Genomic DNA, 22,382 nt, shown 5'->3' on the forward strand with positions numbered 1-22,382 from the left:
GTTATGGCCAAATAACTCAATTTTAGTTTCATCAGTCCACAGTACCTTATTCCAAAATGAAGCTGGCTCTTCCAAATGTGCTTTAGCCCACCTCAAGCGGCACTTTTTGTGCTGTGGGCGGAGAAAAGGCTTCCTCTGCATCACTCTCGCATACAGCATCTCCTTGTGTAAAGTGCGCCGAATGGTTAAACGATGCACAGTGACTCCATCTGCAGCAAGATGATGTTGTAGGTCTTTGGTGCTGGTCTGTGGGTTGACTCTGACTGTTCTCACCATTCGTCGCTTCTGTCTATCCGAGATTTTTCTTGGTCTGCCACTTCGAGCCTTAACTTGAACTGAGCCTGTGGTCTTCCATTTCCTCAATATGTTCCTAACTGTGGAAACAGACAGCTGAAATCTCTGAGACAGCTTTCTGTATCCTTCCCCTAAACCATGATGGAGAACAATCTTTGTCTTCAGGTCATTTGAGAGTTGTTTTGAGACCCCCATGTTGCTACTCTTCAGAGAAAATTAAGAGAGGAGGGAAACTTACAATTGACCCCCTTAAATACTCTTTCTCATAATTGGATTCACCTGTGTATGTAGGTCAGGGGTCACTAAGCTTACCAAGCCAATTTGAGTTCCAATAATTAGTTCAAAAGGTTTTGGAATCAATAAAATGACAACTGTGCCCAAATTTATGCACCTGCCTAATTATGTTTAAACAATTATAGCACACTTTCTGTAAATCCAATAAACTTCATTTCACTTCTCAAATATCACTGTGTGTGTCTCCTATATGATAGATTTAACTGACATTTTTTATCGTAACAACCAACGATTTATACAGGAAAATCATGACGATTAACAAGGTTGCCCAAACTTTCGCATCCCACTGTAGATCTATGTGTTATTGACTCATTATAAAAGTATATTATAAGTATATCACACCCCTCAGTATATCACACCCCTCGATAGCACACCTATACTAGTCCTTAAAAAGACTTTTGTGGCCCTATTAGCTAGCGTTTGGTGTCCCTAACAGCCTGTCCCTGCTCCACACAGCAACCTCTCCCTACACTGGCAAAACACTGAATGTTAAATGGTGGCCAGATCAGGTTTATTTATAAGGTAGGGGGGTATGTCCATGTGCTGAAACGTCTCAATTGGCTGTCCTGTACCACCTGATGGATGTGTCATGGGTCAAAGTTCTTCATAATGTAAAAGAATATGGTGGGCGCGAATTTCTCCATATGTTCGCATGTTCGGCGAATCGCGAACACGCAAAGTTCGCCGTGGGGCGAACCGCAAGGCCATCTCTAATTAGGATGCATAAGTATACATCTGTTCCATTTTGTTGCATTTTGGTGTCAGACACAAAACCACTGCAAGCTGTGTTTTGTGTCCAGTTTGCAAAACGGAACAAGCCGGATCCGGAATGAAAATCAATGTAAGTTAATGGCGTTGTATACACTTTTTTTGTTACTGAAAAAAAACGCCCATTGACTTACAATGATATTCATAAAGTATCCGGGTTGTTCAGTTTTGATTTAATTAATGCAACCGGATCCGGCCAAAACAGATGCATTAAATGGCATGGATTCATTTCATTCTGGAATTAACAATGCAGATGTGAAAGTGGCCTAATAGTACAGTGGACATGTCCCTGTAATATGCTACGCTTCCATAGAGCAGTATATTTAGGTGACAGATCTACCTAAATATAGCCCTGAATAGTTTTTGTGTGTATGTGTGGACGGTGTGTGTGTGGTATATTCATGTTTTAACCTCTTCAGGACCCTGCCATATTTCACCTTTAAGGACCAGGCCATTTTATTTTATTTGAAATGTGTCACTTTATGTGGTAATAACTTTGGAGCACTTTTACTTATACAAGCCCTTCTGAAATTGGTTTCTTGTGACACATTGTAGTTCATGATAGTGGTAAATTTCAAGGGACACTGACAGGCCTTCTGAGCATAATTAGATCTTTATAAGCCCCCCTAGATCTTATAATAAGTTCCCCATTCATATAAGTATTATCCCTGTGCACATTATGAAATGTTACAAATAATCTTTATAATCACCTGTCCTTTCTGCCCAAGGGGCGTTCTTTGTGCCGCATTTGTGCCCAGTCGCGTCCCAACTGCCGGATCCTTAGACACGCCCATCTCATTAGTATTCACTTCGCTGGGCGGTATTTTCCAGTCCCTGACATTCGGAGATCCTGCGCATGCGCCCGGCACCCTCGCTCGCCGGGATCACATTGCGCCAAGTGAATACTAATGAGATGGGCGTGTCTAAGGATTCGGCAGTTGGGACGCGGCTGGGCACAAATGTGGCACAAAGAACGCCCCTTGAGCAGAAAGGACAGGTGATTATAAAGATTATTTTTAACGTTTTATAATGCGCACAGGGATAATACTTATATGAATTGGGAACTTATTATAAGACCTAGGGGGGCATATAAAGAGCTAATTATGCTCAGAAGGCCTGTCAGTGTCCCTTTCAGTCAATAATTTTTGTTTTTAAATCCCAAATTGCAACTTTCCAAATTTCAATTTCTCTGCTTTTAAAACAGATAGGGATACCTCATATCATAGTTATTACTTTACATTTCCCATATGTCTACTTTATGTTTGGATAATTTTGTGAATGCTGTTTTATTTTTTGGGTACGTTAGAAGGCTTAGAAGTTTAGAAGCAAATCTTTAAATTTTTCAAAAATTTTCCAAAACCCACTTTTTAAGGACCAGTTCAGGTCTGAAGTCACTTTGTGGGGCTTACATAATAGAAACCACCTATAAATGGCCTCATTTTAGAAAATACACCCCTCAAGGTGTTCAAAACTGATTTTTACAAACTTTGTTAACCCTTTAGGTGTTCCACAAGAATTAAAGGAAAATATAAATGAAATTTCAGAATTTCACTTTTTTGGGCAGATTTTCCATTTTAATCAATTTTTTCCAGTAACAAAGCAAGGGTTAACAGCCAAACAAAACTCAATATTTATTACCCTGATTCTGTAGTTTACAGAAACACCCCATTTGTGATCGTAAACTGCTGTATGGGCAGGTGTTTATCTGACAGGTTAGATCATGTGCTATTTTTATAGAGCAGGTTGTTACGGACGCGACAATACCAAATATGAATACTTTTTTGGGCTGTTTGTTTCAGTTTTACATAATGAAGTATCTTTGAAAAAAAATTGTTTTTTTTGTGTCTCCATATTCTGAGAGCCAGTTTATTTTTTGGGAGATTGTCTTAGGTAGGGCCTCATTTTTTGCAGGATTAGATGACAGTTCGATTGGTACTATTTTGGGGTGTGTATGACTTTTTGATCGCTTGGTATTACACTTTTTGTGATGTAAGGTGACAAAAAATTGCAATTTTTAAAGGGGTTATCCAAAGTCTAAAACATGACCCCCAATGCCCGGGCCTTTATATAGATTATATTTACCCCAATTCCTGCCACCTACAACGGCTTCTGATTCCTGCACGGCCGCCGCTGCATATCCCTGTCACGTGGATCAAAACATCCAGCAATGGGGGCAGCCAATAGGACTACGTGGGAAAAAGTTTAAATGTAAGACAGCAAGGAAGCAGAACTGGTGGAGGATCCGCCGAAGTTATGAAGAGGCCGTCACGGCTTTATAATTCCAGCGGATCCACCGCCAGCTTAGGGATTTATTAAGCCGGTCTTTATAAATGTGCCCCAAAAGTATTGTCTGAAAGAGCAAGACTCCAGAGAGAAGTGGGCAATCAAATGTCTACATTTCAGGGTGGAACAGAACTGTGGGGGTTCAATGTCAGTTGCCAAGATAATACAAATCATTCCATGGCACGTAATGGTGACCTTCTTCAACTGAAGAAATGCTGTGTTTATACACTATTTTATTCTCCAGTGATGCCATTCTGATAGGGGCCAGTTGGCGTCTCTGGCGTAGTGTGGCAGCAGATAAGTCTATGTAGAGCTTTACAGGTTGGTAAAGAGCAGACAATTCAGGCTGGCAGCAAGGCCGTCTCTTTTATGTGATAGAAATGGATACGGGCCAAAATGTCCCTTGGTGTAGTCTCCAGAAGGTGGCGGGGCCTGGGGATCCTGTGGGCCCTATTAATTGTAAAATCATGTGATGAGCAGGATAGTAATAGCTTCTGAAGAAAGGCTTGCAAATATGGCAGAAGGTCCAATGTCCTCCAGCACACCATGGAATTTGATGTTGTTACATCGGGAGTGATCTTTTAGATCGATTAGCTTAGCTTTAATTTGTTCCATTTTTTACACCAGCTCTTTGTGTAAATCAATGAGCAGGTTATGTGGGGTGGCGATTCTCCCATCTTGACCTCAACATGAGAGACCTGAGAGTCTATAGCAGAGATGAAGGTCTGGAGTGGGGTGAGTAAGGAGGAAAAATCTTTATGTAGGGGTGTGCTAAACACCACCAACATTTATTTCAAAAGATTACCAGAGGGCGGTTGGTCAGAGGTACGGAAACTGCTAAACACTGTGGAGGTGCTGACCTGTAGTGGCCTTAGAAATATTGCTCACCACTGCTGGTTCTTCAGCTTGGAGCCTGGCTTTGTTGACCGATCCAGCAATGGATGAGGTGCATGCTAGTCTCATTTCAGCGAGTGCTCCGGGGAAGGCAGCATAGGAGATGGTGGGAAGTTACAGGCTCCTCAGTTGGGGGGAGAGGCACTTTACTGCAATTGCGGAGGAGGCAGTGAGCCCAACAGGGAAGATAGCGGTAATGCCAGACGGGCATTGGGGCCAGCGCTGCTGCTGTCTGCATATTTTTTTTAAGTAAAAGTCAAGTTTCCCTTTCTTCGGATGGAGTCTTTTACCTCTAGGCATTTTGAGGGAGAAGTGGGAACCTTTTGGGTAAAAACAGTGCCTGGTAGAAGAGGGTAATCATGCTGTTCAAGTTGCTGTGTGCCGGAGCTAGAAAACTATGCAGATTTACTCAGGTAAGGGGCAGAGCTAATCAACTGGTTCTCTTTTGTATTGTCTGCTTTTGAAAACCTGAAAAAATGTTTCATTCATGCTACTGTACTCATCCAGCCAGGTGTTATCAAGGAATTCATTGTTGAAGTGGATGCTTCAGAGGTTGAAGTGGATGCTGTTTTGTCGCAGGGGCCATCTTCTCTGACTAATTTGCTGCCATGTGAATTATTTTCTAGAAAAGTTTTCTTTTTGGGAAAGAATTATGACAGTGGCAATTGGGAACTGCTAGCTATATTATGGCCACTCGAGGAAAGGTGGCATTTCTTAGGAGAGGCCCAACACCAGGTAATGTTGTACCTTGACACTGCTAAGCTCTTGAACCCCAAACAAGCACGGTGGAGCTTGTTCTTTACTTGGTTTAATTTCATTGTTACATATAGTCTTGTATCTGGTAATGTAAAAGCGGATGCTTTGTCACATAGTTTTGAGACCTGTGAGTCTATTGATACTAAAACTGTTAACATTCTTGCTCCTGGTATGTATTGTTATTGCTGCCATTAATCCTGATCTTGCCTCTGAAATTTAATGCTGATTTACCTCCCAATAATTTTCCTTTTGGTAAATTGTGCCTCCAAATCTTCTTCTTAAAGTTTTGGAAGAGTCTCATAGCTTGGTACTTACAGGTCATCTGGGAGTTGCTGGGACTAAACATCTGGTCTCCAGAGCCTACTGGTGGCCTACTTGGTTGTGAGATGTGGTTGCCATTGTCTCAGCATGTGATATTTGCACAAATGCCAAGGTTTCTTACTCATTCCACAGAGACCCTGGACTTACATCTTTATGGACTTTATAACAGATATTTCCCCCTCTAAAAGAGGACTGTTATCTAGGCAGTCATAGACATCTCCAAAACATTTTTTTTTGTCTTAGCAAAGTTTGCTATCAACAACGACGTCAGCTCCTCTAGTGGCTTCTCGCCTTTCTATTGCAATTATGGGTTTAATCAGCGTTTTTTTTTCCAGTGTCTGAGTTTAGTTTTGCAAGTCCTGCGGTGGATGTGCAATGGCCAGGATACGGGTTGTTAATGTTCAGTATTTGTTGTGACGCCAATTGCAGCTATACCAGGGCCCTTCCAAGGTGTTATAACGCCCGTCCCAGAATAGGAATGCCAGAGCGGTGTAATGGCCTATAATGTCTCTGCAGGGTGGTGATAATTGTGTCAAGGTGTCTCCTACCTGGGTATGGCTGGACTCCTGGCTTCCTGGCTCACTTGCAATAAATTTGAGTGTAGTGATAGTAGGAGTAATAGAGGAATTTTGAAGAAGAAATGATGTCCAGACCTTTAACTTGCATCTTGAAATAACTTGCATCCAAGCAGTATACAGCTTTGGTCTCTTGGTCCCAGCAGGTTTTGGCAATGATTGGCAGGAATTAGTGCTTCTGCTTTAAATGTGACCTCTGCTGTGTAGGGGACAGACAAGCTGAGGAGGAATAGGCTTCTCCTAGGCACTGGACTTAACTCACAGATGGATTCTCAGGGGATGCTTTCTTCCTGGAATTCTGGAGGTTGTTTGTGGTTTTCTGCTTTGTTCATCCAGCTGAGCTGAAGGTGCTCAGACTGAGTATATGGCCAAGTCTCAGCCAAGACTAGGTCCTTGCTGTCTTCCCTATGTAGGGGATCTCCTGGATGCTATCACACAGCCTTTCCCTAGCAGGGGGGAGGCTACACTAACTCTAACTTCCTTCTCCACCCATGCAGCAGGATGTGGGAACAGCCCACTTCGCTCAGAGAGGGGGAGCTAGGCTGGAATAATCCATTCCAGCTTAGATACACTAAACTGTGACTTGTACTTGCCAATGTGTTGCTGCCACCTACTGGTAATCAGGCAAATTACATGAACAATTATTTTTAACATAGTTTTGTATGCACATTTTTGGAAAACATAATATAAATTACATCAGATGACAGTATGAAGGCTCTTAGAAGATAGTAGCGGGGTAGAGGCGTGTAGCAACACAACTCTGGGGTGTTACAGATGCCATCATGAATGATCTGTGCACAGTTTGGGCCCAGGCCTGGGAAAAGCTCAAAGCATCCAGTGTGAATAAGCCAATAGTTCCTTGGATCAGAATTTTGTTCTGGGGGAACTTGTAAGGCTTTTGACTAAAAATTTGCACCTTAGGCTCACATCAGATAAACTTGCTCCGAAATTTATTGGCCCCTATAAGTTCACTGCTATAATAATTCTGGTATCTTTTGCATTTCAGTTGCCATCCTCCTTTAGGATATATCATGTATTCAAAAAATTACTATTTAAGAAATATATTCCTCTGGTGATTCCTCCAACTAAAGCTTCAGATCCAGTTGTTATCCAAGGTGAATTGGCGTATGAGGTAGAGAAAGTTCTTGACTCCCGGAGAGTTCGGGGTTCTCTGCAGTACATTATCCATTGGAAGGGATATGGTGCTGAGGAAAGAACATGGGTTGCGGCTCGGGATGTTCATGCTCCTCGTCTGATTAGGAAGTTTCATCTTCAGTTCCCACTGAAGCTTGCTCCCTATGTTGAGGGTCCGGTGGACCCTCATATAAATGTGGTAATGTAACAAACTTACTGACTGGGCTCCAGTGGCGTGATCCTCAGCCACGGCACGGCCACGCCAGGTGAGACGCGCTGCTGAACCTTGCCCCCTGGTGACGCAACAGCATCCTTAGTCACAGGATGCAATGCTCTGTTTCTCCTTGCAGCGGGCATGTTCTGGGAGAAATTAGCAGTGGGCTGATTGCTCAGCTGCTCTATTACTGTGTCTAGTGTGTCTGACTAATGGAGCACCAGGTCAATGGACCTATCAGGTGCCGATCTAGGGACTCGGCACTCTATTTGAACCCCTTCCTGGCCATGCTCAATTGCCAGTGATAGTCTTTGACTTATCAGCTGTGTTCCTGGTTCTTGCACCTGTGCTTATTTGGATTGGTTGTGCTTCTGACACGGCTTGTCTTCTGACCTCTCTCTGTTTCTCGTTTGGTACTGAGTAGCCCGTCTGGTTCTGATCTCAGCTTGTCTTCTGACCACTCTTTGTATCTTGTTTGGTACTGGATAGCCCTTCTGGTTCTGACCCATTTTCATACTACTCTGGTATTGTGTTGGTCTGTCTTTCTTTGTTAGTCTGACTGCACTTACATAGCATAGGGTCCAGTCGAGTACTTGCGGTCTAGCTATCTAGGGCTTGTACTGCAAGAAGGTATGGGAAGGGGGCTGGGTTCTAGCCTTAGGGCTCACTGTCCTTGTCTGTCCCTACCTACAGTCGTACCAACATTAAAAGTGAAGTTTTAGATAGTCTTGTTTTCAGTGATATCCATACTACTTGTCCCTTTTTTAAAGCGGCCTTGTGACATATCGTCTAATGGTAAGTGCTGTCAGCACTTGTATTAAGGTTTTCTGTAACACCACATGAAGCAATGCCTATGACCTACACCTTCCATGTGACTTTTCCATCTCTTTCAGGTGTCTATAAATTATCAGGAAAAAAATAATAATTTCAGTGTAGACCCTGACTGCTATTTACTGGGCGTTAAGTATCATAGTAGGTCAGAAAACCCAAATAATGATCCAATAACCCATAACCACATAAGTTATTAATTAAAATTACTTTAGCAGAAATGGAAACCCATTCAACCTGTTTTATGGGAAATGTTCAAATCACTTGTGCAATGTTTAGCTACGTATTAAGTGTCTTGGAATGTTCAGCCACATGTGTTTAATTTGTAGATTACCACTTTGCGGTATTTGACTCTAAAGTAGGATGATGATATAGTTACTGTACGATAAGTAGTGTAACAAAATATTAGCATTTTCAGTTGAATCAGGAACATGAATTGTGTTTTTCCCAACTAATAAAAATGATGTTAAAATATTTTGCAAATCTGACTTGTCACTTTATGTGATACTAACTTTGGAATGCTTTTACTTATTTATTTAAAATTTCCCAAATTTTCAGGAATTTTTTAACCGCAATTTTCAGAACCTGTTTTTAAGGATAGTGACCTCCCATAAATAGTGTAGGGATCTGCTCTGGTATGCAGGGTAAGCGGAAGCAGCACAGAGGCAAGACCACGGTTGAAAAACAAAAGTTCAGTTTTTATTCACACCAAAACAAGCAGAAAAGGAAAAACAACACTTTACAGGGTCTTAGTGTTAGTTCACACAGCAAGATTCCACAAATCACCTGGCAGTCCACAGCAGATTGCTCTCATGCGGCTCTCAGCCTGGCAGCGTGGCGGGTCTCCTCAGCTCCCAAAAAACAGAGATTCCACAGCTCCAGTAGCACTTGGAGAATCACACCATACCCAGCTGAGCTGCTGGCTGGGTTTTTAAACCCCAGCCCAAAACCTGGCCTGGACGTGGGGGAACAGCCACCCACCCTGCTCTTTGGCTGCTCCCAATAAGAACCGGCCCGGATTGGCTTTACAGCCATACTAAGTACAACAGTGTCAGCGAGCCCTAGCTGCCGCTGACACACAAAATTACCGGTTCTTATCTCACCGAGGCCAGGAACCTCGTGACACGTACCTTCCGTCAATGACGGACCCCTGCGCCTTCCTACAATAGTTATAACTTAACATTCACCATATGTCTACCTTATGTGGTCATCATTTAGTAAATGTCATTTAATTTTTTCATTTTATGATGTTACAAGGCTCAGAATATTTTATGTCATTTTTAAAATTTTCAAGAAAATTTCCTTGACCCACTTTTTAAAAGACCAATTAAGTTATGATGTAATTTTGCGGGACTTACATAATTAAAAATACCCATAAATTACTCTATATTGGAAACATAGGTGTTCCACAAGAATTAAAGAAAAATGGAGGCGAAATTCCAACATTTTGTGCAGATTTTCCTGTGAATAGCCAAATAAACCGAAAATATTTATTACTCCGATTCTGCAGCTTACAGAAACATCCCATAGGTGGTCGTAAACTGCTGTATAGGCACACTGCATGGTACCAAAGAGAAAGAGCACCATGTGCATTTGAGGCCTAGTTAGGTGATTTATACAGCACTGGTCGACAACTGAAGAGGCTCTGAGGTGAAAAAAATAATAATACACCCCTTAGGGTCCATTCACACGTCCGCAAAATGGATCCGCATCCGTTCCGCAATTTTGCGGAACTGATGCAGACCCATTAATTTTCAATGGGGCCGAAATGTGCTGTCCGCATCCACATTTGCGGATCCGCACTTCCGCATCCGTGCTTCCGTTTCCGCAAAAAAATAGAACATGTCCTATTCTTGTCCGCAATTGCGGACAAGAACAGGCATATTCTATTAGTGCCGGCAATGTGCGGTCCGCAAAATGCGGAATGCACATTGCCGCTTTCCGTGTTTTGCGGATCCGTAGCTCCGTGTATTCGCAAAACACCTTGCGGACGTGTGAATGGAGCCTTAGAAGTAACCCATTTTAAAAACCACACCCCTCACAGAATTTACCAATGGATGTAGTGAGCATTTTGACCCCCCCCAGGTGTTTTGTAAAAAAATACAGTAGAGAGTGCCAATTCAGTGCCCAGTATGTTGTGCCCAGCATATGCCAGTGTGAAGAACAAACCCTCATTATTATGCTGTGCTTCCTGGTTTTCCAAACACCCCACATGTGATCCTAATGTTATGCTCAAGAGTACAAGATGAGCATTTAAGGCCCCATATGATGATTTGCACATCTTGTGCTGACAACTGTTGAGTCTCTGGAGTGAAATAATAAATGGGACCCCCGAGAAGTGACCCTATTTTGAAAACTCCGCCCATCAAAGTATTAAGTGGTGTATTTTGCAGAAATTGATGAGCAGCGGGCGGTGCAAGATTTTCCACAGATATGTGGAAAAGAAGTTTTCAACAGATATGGCTTTTTAGTGTGCAAAATGTTGTGTCTAGCTTGTACCATGTGAGAAACACCATGCCCTTTAAATTGTTAGATGGGCTTTACTGGGTACTGAAATGCCACAAACATGGATGTAAACTGCTGTTTGGGTATGTTACAGGGTTCAGAAGGAAAAAACCTGGCTTTAGCAGCACAGATTTTGATGGATTAATTTATGGGCACTATGTTGCTATTGAAAAGCCTCTGGGGTAGTAGTAAAGTTTTTTTTTCTCAAACCATACATTTATGGTAGGATAAATTGCCATCATTGGTTTGCTTTTGGAGTACATACAAATTTTTCGCACCCCGGCTGTTTCCGTGTAGTTCCGGCACCAGAAAGACACAGCTCTTGCCATTGTGTAGTGGACAAAGCTGGTTACTGCAGTGCTGCTCCCATTGAAGTGAATAGGAACAGCACTACAGTAATCATCTCAGTCCACTACACAATGGACAGAGCTGTATATTTTTGATGCCGGAGATACAAGGTAAGAGCTGATTGGCGGCGGAGTGAGGTATTGGACCCCTGCACCATCCCTCAGCATTTGATGGCCTGTATTGAGAATAGTCCTTTAGTATATGGTAGAGCTCCTGGACAACCCTTTTAAAGAGATATGTCATGACATTTAATAGCATCATGACAGGTACTTTCACTTGAATAAGGGAGATGGAATGCAAAAAGTTAATCTCTGAACTCCATTTGAGCTACTTTCCCTTTGTTTCTGGCTTTTTCGCTGAACAGAATAATGCATGTTATTATGTCCAGCAAAAGAGCCAGAACCAAGCCACAGGCAGGTCAATCGGTTTTCAAAGATGAATTCTTTGTATTCTATTTGTCTTATTTGTCTTATTCAAGTAAATGTACCCATCTTGGTATATGATTGAATACCACTTTTGTACTGCTGATGAAAAATTCAGCTGGCGGCCATAATGCAGTGTGAACCTAGATTTACACTTTTTATTTTTGGGATCAGTGTCAATGAAGATAGGATCAGGACTGTATAGGCATTCTGCTACATCCAAATTTTTGCTAGCTGCATTCAGCATGTCTGTATACTGGCAACTATCCCTGAACATCTGGAAGGCTCCTGGAAAAATGAGAGACCTTCCTGACTCCAGGAAGAGATGCCAAATCTCCCGGGCACAGCATGGAGTTGTCAGGATAAGGCAACTACCATCACACAGAAACAGGGATAGTGCAGCCCTAAAACTTCCAAGACCCACTATCCCTACCTACTTGCACGGTCACCCTAGGAAGTGACCCCACAACTGGGTGGCAGTCCCTATACTGAAATATGTGCAAGGACAACACATGAACAGGGAAAAACAAACAGACAAACAATCAGAGTTTCGAGTGGTCGAACGGTAAAGAGTCAAATGCCAGTTGGACAATAAAGTACAAAAAATGCCAGAAGCAAACGAGAAAACCAACACACCAAAAAGTCAAGAAACCAGGAGATCAATGCAATACCAATTCGACAGAAGCCAAAAACATAGTTGCAATACCAGTCCAGAAATCCAAGCTACATGAGTCTTCAATTACAACAAGGGAACAGCAGGGGGAGCCAGAGGACAAGAAATTCACCACCAGCACCTGCACATGCAGGTGCGGACCTTATATAGTAACCAGGGAACGGCTACACGCCAGGTGCCGGCAGCAGAATCACATGACAGGGAGCTGCGATTAGCGGCAGTTAACCCGTCAGCTGCCGCTGATCTGCTCCCGGCACCCGCCTCCTGTATTAAAGGTTAATTATCATCGGTGGCGCAGTGCACCCGCCCCCTTCAACCCCCCTAGTATTAAAATCATTGGTGGCAGTGGCCACAGGGTCAGGGGAAATAGTTATTAAATAAAAAGTTTTAAAAAAAGTTAAAAACTCCCCCACTAAAATATTAAGTATAAATCCCCCCCTTTCCCAATTTTACATATAAAATATATAAACAATAAATAAATAAACATATCACATATTGCCACGTCCGAAAAGTCCAAACTATTAAAATATAAAAAAAATCTATGCGGTGAACGCTGGAACAGAAAAAAATTAAAATAAAAACTGCGCGATTTGCCATTTTTTTTAAATGCGGAATGCACATTTTTTTTGGGTGTTTTATATTTTTTCTCCTGGTCTCGAATGGTATTGAGTATCGCAATACTTTTTTATGGTCTCAAAATCTAATAAAAAATTTGGTATCACAACAACTGTAATAGAGAGCCACTCAAAGGGGGCCAGAGTACTGTTGAAATGGGGCAGGTCTATAAAAGTAGACATAGCAATAACATTTTTTGCTGATTGCAAAGCTATGGTGCCCATGGAGGATGATAATATGGGTGGTTTGGGCATTTCTGTCACTCTCAGTGCTTTAAACTTGTCATAGACGGGGGAAAAGTCAATTCCCAGGGCCTTTATGAGACGAAAAAGTCTGAATAATCTACTGCTGTGGACCCCAGCTATCAGACATTTTACATCTATCTCACCTTGTAATGTGTTCATGTTCAAATGACTCAATGACTTCAAATGATTGTGCAAATAGTGTTGGTTAAAGGGATTGGCCACTCTCTGGCTACTTGTGACCAATGTGTATATAAGAAGACTATTTGGCACTTAATAATATAGTCTTTTTTGAAATTCTCAAAAAATACCCAAAAGGGAAAGTATGATGGTTACCTCCCCTGAAACTACCCCGGATCAGTGTAAGTGGTCCACATGCAGAGAGTTGACACATGCACTTCAGCTTGGGGATTACTTACCTATCAGCACCCCAGCATTATAGATGGTAGATTACTTGTCCATATTCTTGTTCTACCATCTAGGGTGGGTTATATTGACTAGGCCCCCCTTCCATTTTCTTATGTTTGGATACCTGGAGTATTAGACATTTCTCTCCATTAATTCTAATTGGGAACACCAATAAACTATCTAGACTCCCTACCTATTGTTTCTGGGTCAGTTCTAATTGAGTTTCCAGATACACAATTTCCCCTTGTCCCCTGACGAGTCTTGGGCATTAAACATCAGACAAAACATGTAGGGACATTTTTCCTTTCCTGGGGGTTACCCCAAAATTTTCTCCTTGGGTAGGGACATCCAGGGCCTCCTATCTAGGGAAAGGTTCCGGACGAGGCTGCTCTTGTCAGGGCGATGACTCCATATTAAGAGGTCATTAGGGTGAACTAGACCTAACAGGGCGATTTAGGGACAGTGTTCAATATTACAGACCCTGCCCCCCCACCACCCCAAACAAAAACCTTTTTGAAGTGATTTTTACAACATACTTCAAGTTTGACTTCAAACAACTCCTGCTTACTGGTCAGATCTTTCCTTTTTTATCCAGGAATTATTATTCCAATGGTTGAAAGATCCTTTTGTCACTTGCCTTTAATATTTGTTGTCGATGGGACAATTAACATATTTGTTTGTGGCACGTGTATTGGTGTGCGTACACTTTTTGTCATTATTTAGGTGAAAGCGAGGTTCATTCATATATATTTTTATTTATAATTGATTAAAAGTTACGTTTTATATACACTACAACCTTTAGCTATTCTTTTTTTTTATCATCATCATTTTCTATATTTCATAAGTTATGCCCCTTTGTTTGACATGTTTTTGTGCTGTCTACACGGAGGTCTTGTCCATAACATGGTCGCTAATAGAGGATCATGTGACCAGGCAAATCACCTCCATGTGATATCTCCTCCATTCAAACACACTGCACCTGCACTAAATTCCCAACAGTGAAGTGCAGATGGCAGGTGTGGTGTATCTGAATATAGGAGCCATCACATGGACAGCACAAAAGACTTGGCAAACAAGGGGGCATAGCATATGAAATATAGAAAATGGTGCAGAATTTTAACCAAGGCTATATTAGTAAGTGCAATATAATCATCTTATAGACACATTGGTCAACAGTAACCAGAAAATGGCCAACCCCTTTAATCATTCTCACTGCACATGTATCCACATGTTATCTTCTGACGTGTCATAGACACTTGGGAGAATATAGTCAGTAGGTGGCCATGTATCAGACTCTCGCCAGTCATCAGAAAGAAGATGGTGCAGTGATCTACCAAGCATTGTTCGACTTTGGCTCCTAATTGCTTTACTAATTGCTGATGGGGTTGTGCAGCCTTTGTTCTTAAATTAGTTTCCAGGAATCTTTACTATCTACAGCCTCCTTGCTCTCCTTGACACTACAGTTCTACATCCTGGATCCTGTTTGGCCACCTATTTTCAGCCAGGGTCTGGACATGGTCACCTGAACCTCTGCACAGGGAGTTCAGTATACACCTGTATATGTGGAATATGTGTTCATTCCAGTATAAACTACACATATGTCATGTGTATTCTCTATTTAAAAAGCACAAGGAATTCAGTATACAACTATATATGTAGAATGTGTTCATTCCTCTATAAACTATTCATGTATCCTGTTCATTCTCTGTCTATGAAGCACATGGAATTCAGTATACACCTATATACAATATGAAATATGTGTTCATTCCTCTATAAGCTAGAGGACTGCCCCAGGAAAGGAAGACCAAGAGTCACCTCTGCTGCGAAGGATAAGTTAATCCGAGTCACCAGCCTCAGAAATAGCAGGTTAACAGCAGCTCAGATTAGAGACCAGGTCAATGCCACACAGAGTTCTAGCAGCAGACACATCTCTAGAACAACTGTTAAGAGGAGACTGTGAATCAGGCCCTCATGGTAGAATATCTGCTAGGAAACCACTGCTAAGGACAGGCAACAAGCAGAAGAGACTTGTTTGGGCTAAAGAACACAAGGAATGGACATTAGACCAGTGGAAATCTGTGCTTTGGTCTGACGAGTCCAAATTTGAGATCTTTGGTTCCAACCACCGTGTCTTTGTGCAACGCAGAAAAGGGGAACGGATGGACTCTACATGCCTGGTTCCCACCGTGAAGCATGGAGGAGGAGGTGTGATGGTGCTTTGCTGGTGACACTGTTAGGGATTTATTCAAAATTGAAGGCATACTGAACCAGCATGGCTACCACAGCATCTTGCAGCGGCATGCTATTCCATCCGGTTTGCGTTTAGTTGGACCATCATTTATTTTTCAACAGGACAATGACCCCAAACACACCTCCAGGCTGTGTAATGGCTATATTACCATGAAGGAGAGTGATGTGGTGCTGTGCCACATGACCTGGCCTCCACAGTCACCGGACCTGAACCCAATCGAGATGGTTTGGGGTGAGCTGGACCGCAGAGTGAAGGCAAAAGGGCCAACAAGTGCTAAGCATCTCTGGGAACTCCTTCAAGACTGTTGGAAGACCATTTCAGGTGACTACCTCTTGATGCTCATCAAGAGAATGCCAAGAGTGTGCAAAGCAGTAATCAAAGCAAAAGGTGGCTACTTTGAAGAACCTAGAATATTACATATTTTCAGTTGTTTCACACTTTTTTGTTATGTATATAATTCTACATGTGTTAAGTCATAGTTTTGATGCCTTCAGTGTGAATCTACAATTTTATTTCAAGACACGGAGGCTCATATTGCTTAACCCTTTCTTTACTTCCACAAATAGCAGCAAAGAATTAAACAGACAAAATCCACCAATGGGCACACAGCCCTCCCCTAGTCAGGGTATAAAGGGACCACCCCTTAAGTCCATCCTCCTCTTTCTTTGCTGCTGCACAAGTTAAGTATTCCACCCTCCTGCTTGCAGGGGTGGTGTTTTTTTTTGTCTAAATGTCATATTACTGGTTTTCATCCCATTATAGGGCGTCTCTTCCCCCCTGATGTTCATGCCCGATTTTATCTGTTAGGGCTGTGGTGCCGTTCGGCCGCCGTTTTTCCCTTACAGGTTCCCTCTATCCCCCCTCCCTGCCTTGGATCGGGGATCTCTCTCTGTCTCTTCAGTGCGCCGGTTGGACCGAGTCGGCGATTACCTTTTTCGCCGCTCCGTTCGCGTCCGAGATCTCTGGCTTCTCGCGGGATCTCGGCCGCCATCGCTTCTTCCTCAGTTCGTTTTCCCGCCGCTCCTATTGCTGCGTCCGAGATCTCGCGATACTGGGCGGGATCTCGGACGTCTGCTGTGATAAGCCGCACCGCTGTACTCGTTCAGCGTACGGCTTCCCCCTGCATCTGTCCGGAACGGCGGCTCCTTCGGCAGCACAGAGTGACTAACTCTGCTTGCTGTTCTAGCATCTAGTGGGGTTAGTAGTGGTTAGTGGTGCTTTATTTTCTTCTCCCCTGGGATTATTCGTTATATAGATAGATAGTCCAGGATTATGTCTGCCCAGAAGGCCCCACCATCAGTGCTTGGGACTCCTGTCCCTGGAGACTCCCCTTGCCCTCCACAAATTATGGGTGTTGCCCCGGCTGCTAGGGGGCCTGCTCAAGTCCCAGCGGATCCGCAGGCACTTACCTTACAAAAGTCTATTTCTGAGGCCATTATCTCCGCAATGGGCTCTATGTCCTCAGTATTGACTCACTCTATATCCCAGGTTCTTATCGCCAATACCTCATCTACGGTGGCCCCAAACCCCATGCCTTTGCCTGCCCCTATTGCCTCCAGAAGTGATATGATTGATGGCGTTGTTCCATCCAATGACGGCGCGCCTTGGCCGCGCAAAAGAGCCTGTCCGCGCCAGGCAGAAAAAGCACGGCATTGGAAATCTGCTCGTTCCCACCCCGAGCTAGTTTCTGATTCTAATGGTGAATCTGATGAGGAGGCTTTGATTGATCCATATGACGATTCAAATGAATATGGCGATGATGATATGTCACCTGCTCAGGGGACGTCTGTGTCCTTTTCATCAGCGCCTCAGCGACCGTTAGAGGTCGATCCGGTGAACCCGTCCCAATCCGTTTCCCTTTTGGATCCGGCAGGGGAGGCGCTCTTTGACCCGGACTCTTTGCACCACCCCAGGTCCGCGGAATGGCTCCCGGCTCCCCACATCTCTAGTTACTTGGAGTCCATGGTCCGTAAGCCCCTTAGCAAGGAGGCACAGAACAAACTCCGGGCAGAATGCCCCCGCCCGGCGATACCTAATAAGGTATGCGAGACGCCGGTTGTGGACCCGAAGATGGTCCAATTCCTGTCTAAAACGGGATTTAGTCCAAAGAGAGGCCTAGACTCGGCCCTGAAAGCTTGCCAGGACAAGCTACTTGATATTATGGGGCCCCTGACAAAGATTTTTGATTTGGCGGAGTCCGCCAAGGCTGAAGGCCGAATGGTCGACCCGGAAGACCTCCGTGGTTGGACCCAAAGAGCCATTTGCATGGCAGGTAATGCAAATACCTCCCTCAGTATCGAAAGGCGTAAAGCCATATTGTTAAAAATTGAGCCAAAATTGACCAATATGGCCCTGTCGGAGGCTGGCAAGGATGCCCAGGGTTTCCTATTTGGGGATCCTTTCATTAAAGAACTTGGAAAGTTTGTAGGAACCTTCACCGCATTGGATAAGGCCCAAACGTCTATGCGTAGGGTTTTTAGTGGTAGGGTTTCCACCAGGGCCGGCAGTTCAAGGGGCCGTCTGTCCGGCCGTTCCTCGTTCCAGACCCGTGGTTCGGGTCGAGGCTCCTACTCATCGTACCGTCCTCCTGCCAATGAACAAAGACATCAGCCGTCCTTCTTCCCCACCCGTGGTGCTTCCGGACGGGGGAGACCTTACAGAGGGAACCCGAACCTCAGGCGTCCATTTGGTAAGTCTACCGCCAATTCACCCTTTTTCGGAAAGTTATGTAGGGGGCAGACTCCAACATTTTATGCCTGCTTGGGAGTTCATTACCAACGACCCCTGGGTGCTGTCCACGGTTCGGGGTTCCCACATAGAGCTGGTCGCCCCTCCGGGGCTTCCAGTCCCGCCCCCTCCCGCTTTCCGTTCTCGGGAAGCCCGGAAGCTGATAGATCTAGAGCTTCGGAATTTATACCTCAAGGGAGCTATAGAACCGGCTCCTCTCGACCACGAAGGGGTAATCAGCAGGATTTTCTTGGTGGAGAAGAAAGGGGGTCAGTTACGCCCCGTTATCAACCTCAAGGCTCTAAATGTATTCATCAAATACAGGCATTTCAAGATGGAGGGCATCCATCTCCTGAGGGACATGCTACTCCCGGGGGACTGGATGGCCAAGTTGGATCTCAAAGATGCCTACTTGACGGTTCCGATCTCTCCTCCTTCCAGGGATCTTCTGCGCTTCCATTGGCAGGGAGCGGTTTGGCGTTTCTCTTGCCTCCCCTTCGGTCTTTCGTCCGCCCCCTGGTGTTTCACCAAACTGATGCGTCCAGTGGTGGCTTGGCTCCGCTATCGCGGGGTGAGACTCATAATCTATCTGGACGATATTCTGATTATGGCGGAGGACCGTCCATCTCTGCTGTCGCATCTGCAGATGACAGTTCATCTCCTCTCGGCTCTGGGCTTCATTATCAATCGGGAGAAGTCTTGCTTGATTCCTTCCCGGTCCATGGAGTTTCTCGGATTCCAGTTGGATTCTCTGTCCTTGACTCTCAGTCTCCCTCCTGTGAAGGTACGGTCTATCCGCAAGGAGTTGCGTCGCACTCTTACCCTTCCGCGGATTTCTCTGCGTCATCTGGCCAGGGTGATAGGTCTCTTATCATCCTCCATTCAGGCGATTTTTCCGGCTCCCCTTCATTATCGGGCCCTTCAACGCCTCAAAATTGCTCACCTGCATGCCGGGTCTTCTTATGCGGACCTCATCTCTCTGGATCAGGAGACGAGGGACGAGTTGGAGTGGTGGATTGCCAACCTCTCTGCCTGGAATGGCAGGGCTCTGTTCGGCCCGCGCCCGGATATGGTGATCGAGTCGGACGCCAGCCTTCACGGTTGGGGCGCTCATTGCGAGGGTGTTTCCACGGGAGGTCCGTGGTCCACGGGGGAATCCCGCTTACACATCAACGCTTTGGAGCTTCTGGCGGGGTCGTTTGCTGTCCGCAGCTTTGCCAGCGGGAGGGCCACGGCGTGCATTCGCCTTCGCATGGACAATATCTCGGCCGTCCGCTACATCAATGCCATGGGCGGTACCCGCTCGAGGATGTTGACATACCTAGCCAAGGATTTTTGGGAATACTGCCTGTCCAATGGAGTTTCGGTTGTGGCGGAATACCTTCCGGGTTTACACAATACGCTGGCCGATTGGAGCTCTCGCTACATCTCAGACGCCAGCGACTGGAGATTAGACAGGGAGATATTTTCCTCCATCGAGTCTCTTTGGGGTCCGTTTTCGATCGACCTTTTCGCGTCCCGTTGGAACGCCCAGCTGCCCAGATACTTCAGTTGGAGGCCGGACCCGTCCGCAGAGGCAGTGGATGCCTTCCTCCAGTGCTGGTCGACGGACGTGATGTATGCATTCCCACCGTTCTCGATGATTCCTCGGACCTTGGCCAAGATACGTCTTCAAGCCTCGGAACTGGTGCTGATTCTTCCTTTCTGGAGCGCGCAGTCGTGGTTCCCACAGCTGTTCGAACTTCTGGTAGAGATTCCCTGGTTGCTTCCTGTCCGGACGTCGCTGCTACTGGATCCGTTGAACCATCCTCACCCGCTGATCCTGGAGGGGTCCCTGCGTCTTCTGGCTTGCAGAGTGTCGGGTTGTCCTGGCAGACCGAGGGACTTTCGGAGACGGCTATTTTCCTTTTGGAGAGCGCGTGGGCCCCAGGGACCAGGAGAGCCTATAGGTCGGCTTGGCGGTCCTGGGCTGATTGGTGCTGCCTTCGGAATTTGGATCCCACTACGGCCGCTGTAGGCAGTGTGGTTCAGTTTCTCAGTACTCTGTATGAAGAGGGTAAGGCTTATCGGACTATAAATGTGTTCCGGTCCGCCATTTCCTCCGGTCATAGGGGCTTTGATGGCTGCTCTGCCGGTCGGCATCCTTTGGTGTGTCGATTGCTTAAAGGCTCCCGTTTTGCGCGTCCCCCCAGGCCTCGGTTTTCCAGTTCTTGGGACGTTTCGTCCGTATTGTCTTTTCTGTCGACTTGGCATGCTAACAAGGATTTATCCCTTCGCCAGTTGTCAGCTAAATTGGTCACTCTTTTTTGCTTGATCTCTTGTAAGAGGGTCTCGGACGTCCGTGCTCTAGATGTTGACGCTCGGTCGTTTACACCAGAAGGTGTGACGTTCAATATTTCCCGGCGTACAAAGACCGGCATCACTTCGGTTTTCCTACCCTGTTTTTCCTTCTTCGGCGGCGCTCTGTCCTGTCGCGTGTTTGAAGGAATACGAATCCAGAACTCGCCACTTGCGGTCCTCTTCGGCGACCCAGTTGTTTATTTCCTTCCGCAGGCCTTTTGCTCCAGTTGCCGTGGTTACTCTGTCGCGCTGGGTGAAGTGGATCTTGTCTCTCTCGGGTATAGATACGTCCGTTTTTACGGCGCATTCTGTTCGCGGCGCTTCCGCGACTTCCTTGACTGTGTCGGGTGCGCGCCTGGAGGACGTCATGAGGTTGGCGGACTGGTCGCGTGTCTCCACATTTAGGGAATTTTATTTTAGGCCGGATCCGCATGTTTTTGCTTCTATTGTGGATCGGCTTTGAACTAGCAATATGAGCCTCCGTGTCTTTTCCTAAAATATGACGTAAAGTCATGATTTTATGAAAGACACGGAGGCGAGTATTGCCCCACCCGTGTTTATTCTCCCTCCCTGGGGTGCTATTGTTTATATATATTTTTATAATATGTGTCATGTGCATGTGTTTTGTCCTTGTTGTTGTTCGACTGGATATGCATATGTTTAAATTATTTAACCTTCTTGCCTTGTTTACCGCTATGTCGCTGCTATGATATTTCCGCATGCCTTTGCTGGAGGTTATCTGTGTGTTTCTCTCTTTAAGGTTGATTTCATCCAGTTCGGTGGAAGGTGGAGTGGATCTCCTGCGCTCCCTGTTTACAGTTTTTTTTCTTCGTGTCCATGTTCACGGCGTGTTCTTCCTCCGGTTGATGTTCTTCCTGGTTCCGGTTGTTCCTATTTGATTCGTGGATGGAGTTTTAAAGACAAAGAAAGAGGAGGATGGACTTAAGGGGTGGTCCCTTTATACCCTGACTAGGGGAGGGCTGTGTGCCCATTGGTGGATTCTGTCTGTTTAATTCTTTGCTGCTATTTGTGGAAGTAAAGAAAGGGTTAAGCAATACTCGCCTCCGTGTCTTTCATAAAATCATGACTTTACGTCATATTTTAGGAAAATCATACAATTTTCATAGTCATGAAAATAAAGAAAACTCTTTGAATGAGAAGGTGTGTCCAAACTTTTGGTCTGTACTGTATATATATGGAATATGTGTTAATTCCACTATAAACTATTAATGTATACTGTTCATAAAGCACATGGAACTCAGTATACATATACATATATATATATAGAAAAAGAAAAAGAAAAACCACAGGCGGCACCACCTAACGTACAAAGTGGGTGCAAAGTCCAAGTATGGCAGCAGGTGCTTACCCAATCGTGCCACATATGGGTGAATAAACACACATTGTTTGAAGATACGCTTGGAGTGCAGTCCAATTTTTTCAATTCATATATATATATATATATATATATATATAATGAAAAACAGGGC

Source organism: Bufo gargarizans, chromosome 1, assembly GCF_014858855.1.
Source record: "Bufo gargarizans isolate SCDJY-AF-19 chromosome 1, ASM1485885v1, whole genome shotgun sequence".
NCBI classification, from domain to species: Eukaryota; Metazoa; Chordata; class Amphibia; order Anura; family Bufonidae; genus Bufo; species Bufo gargarizans.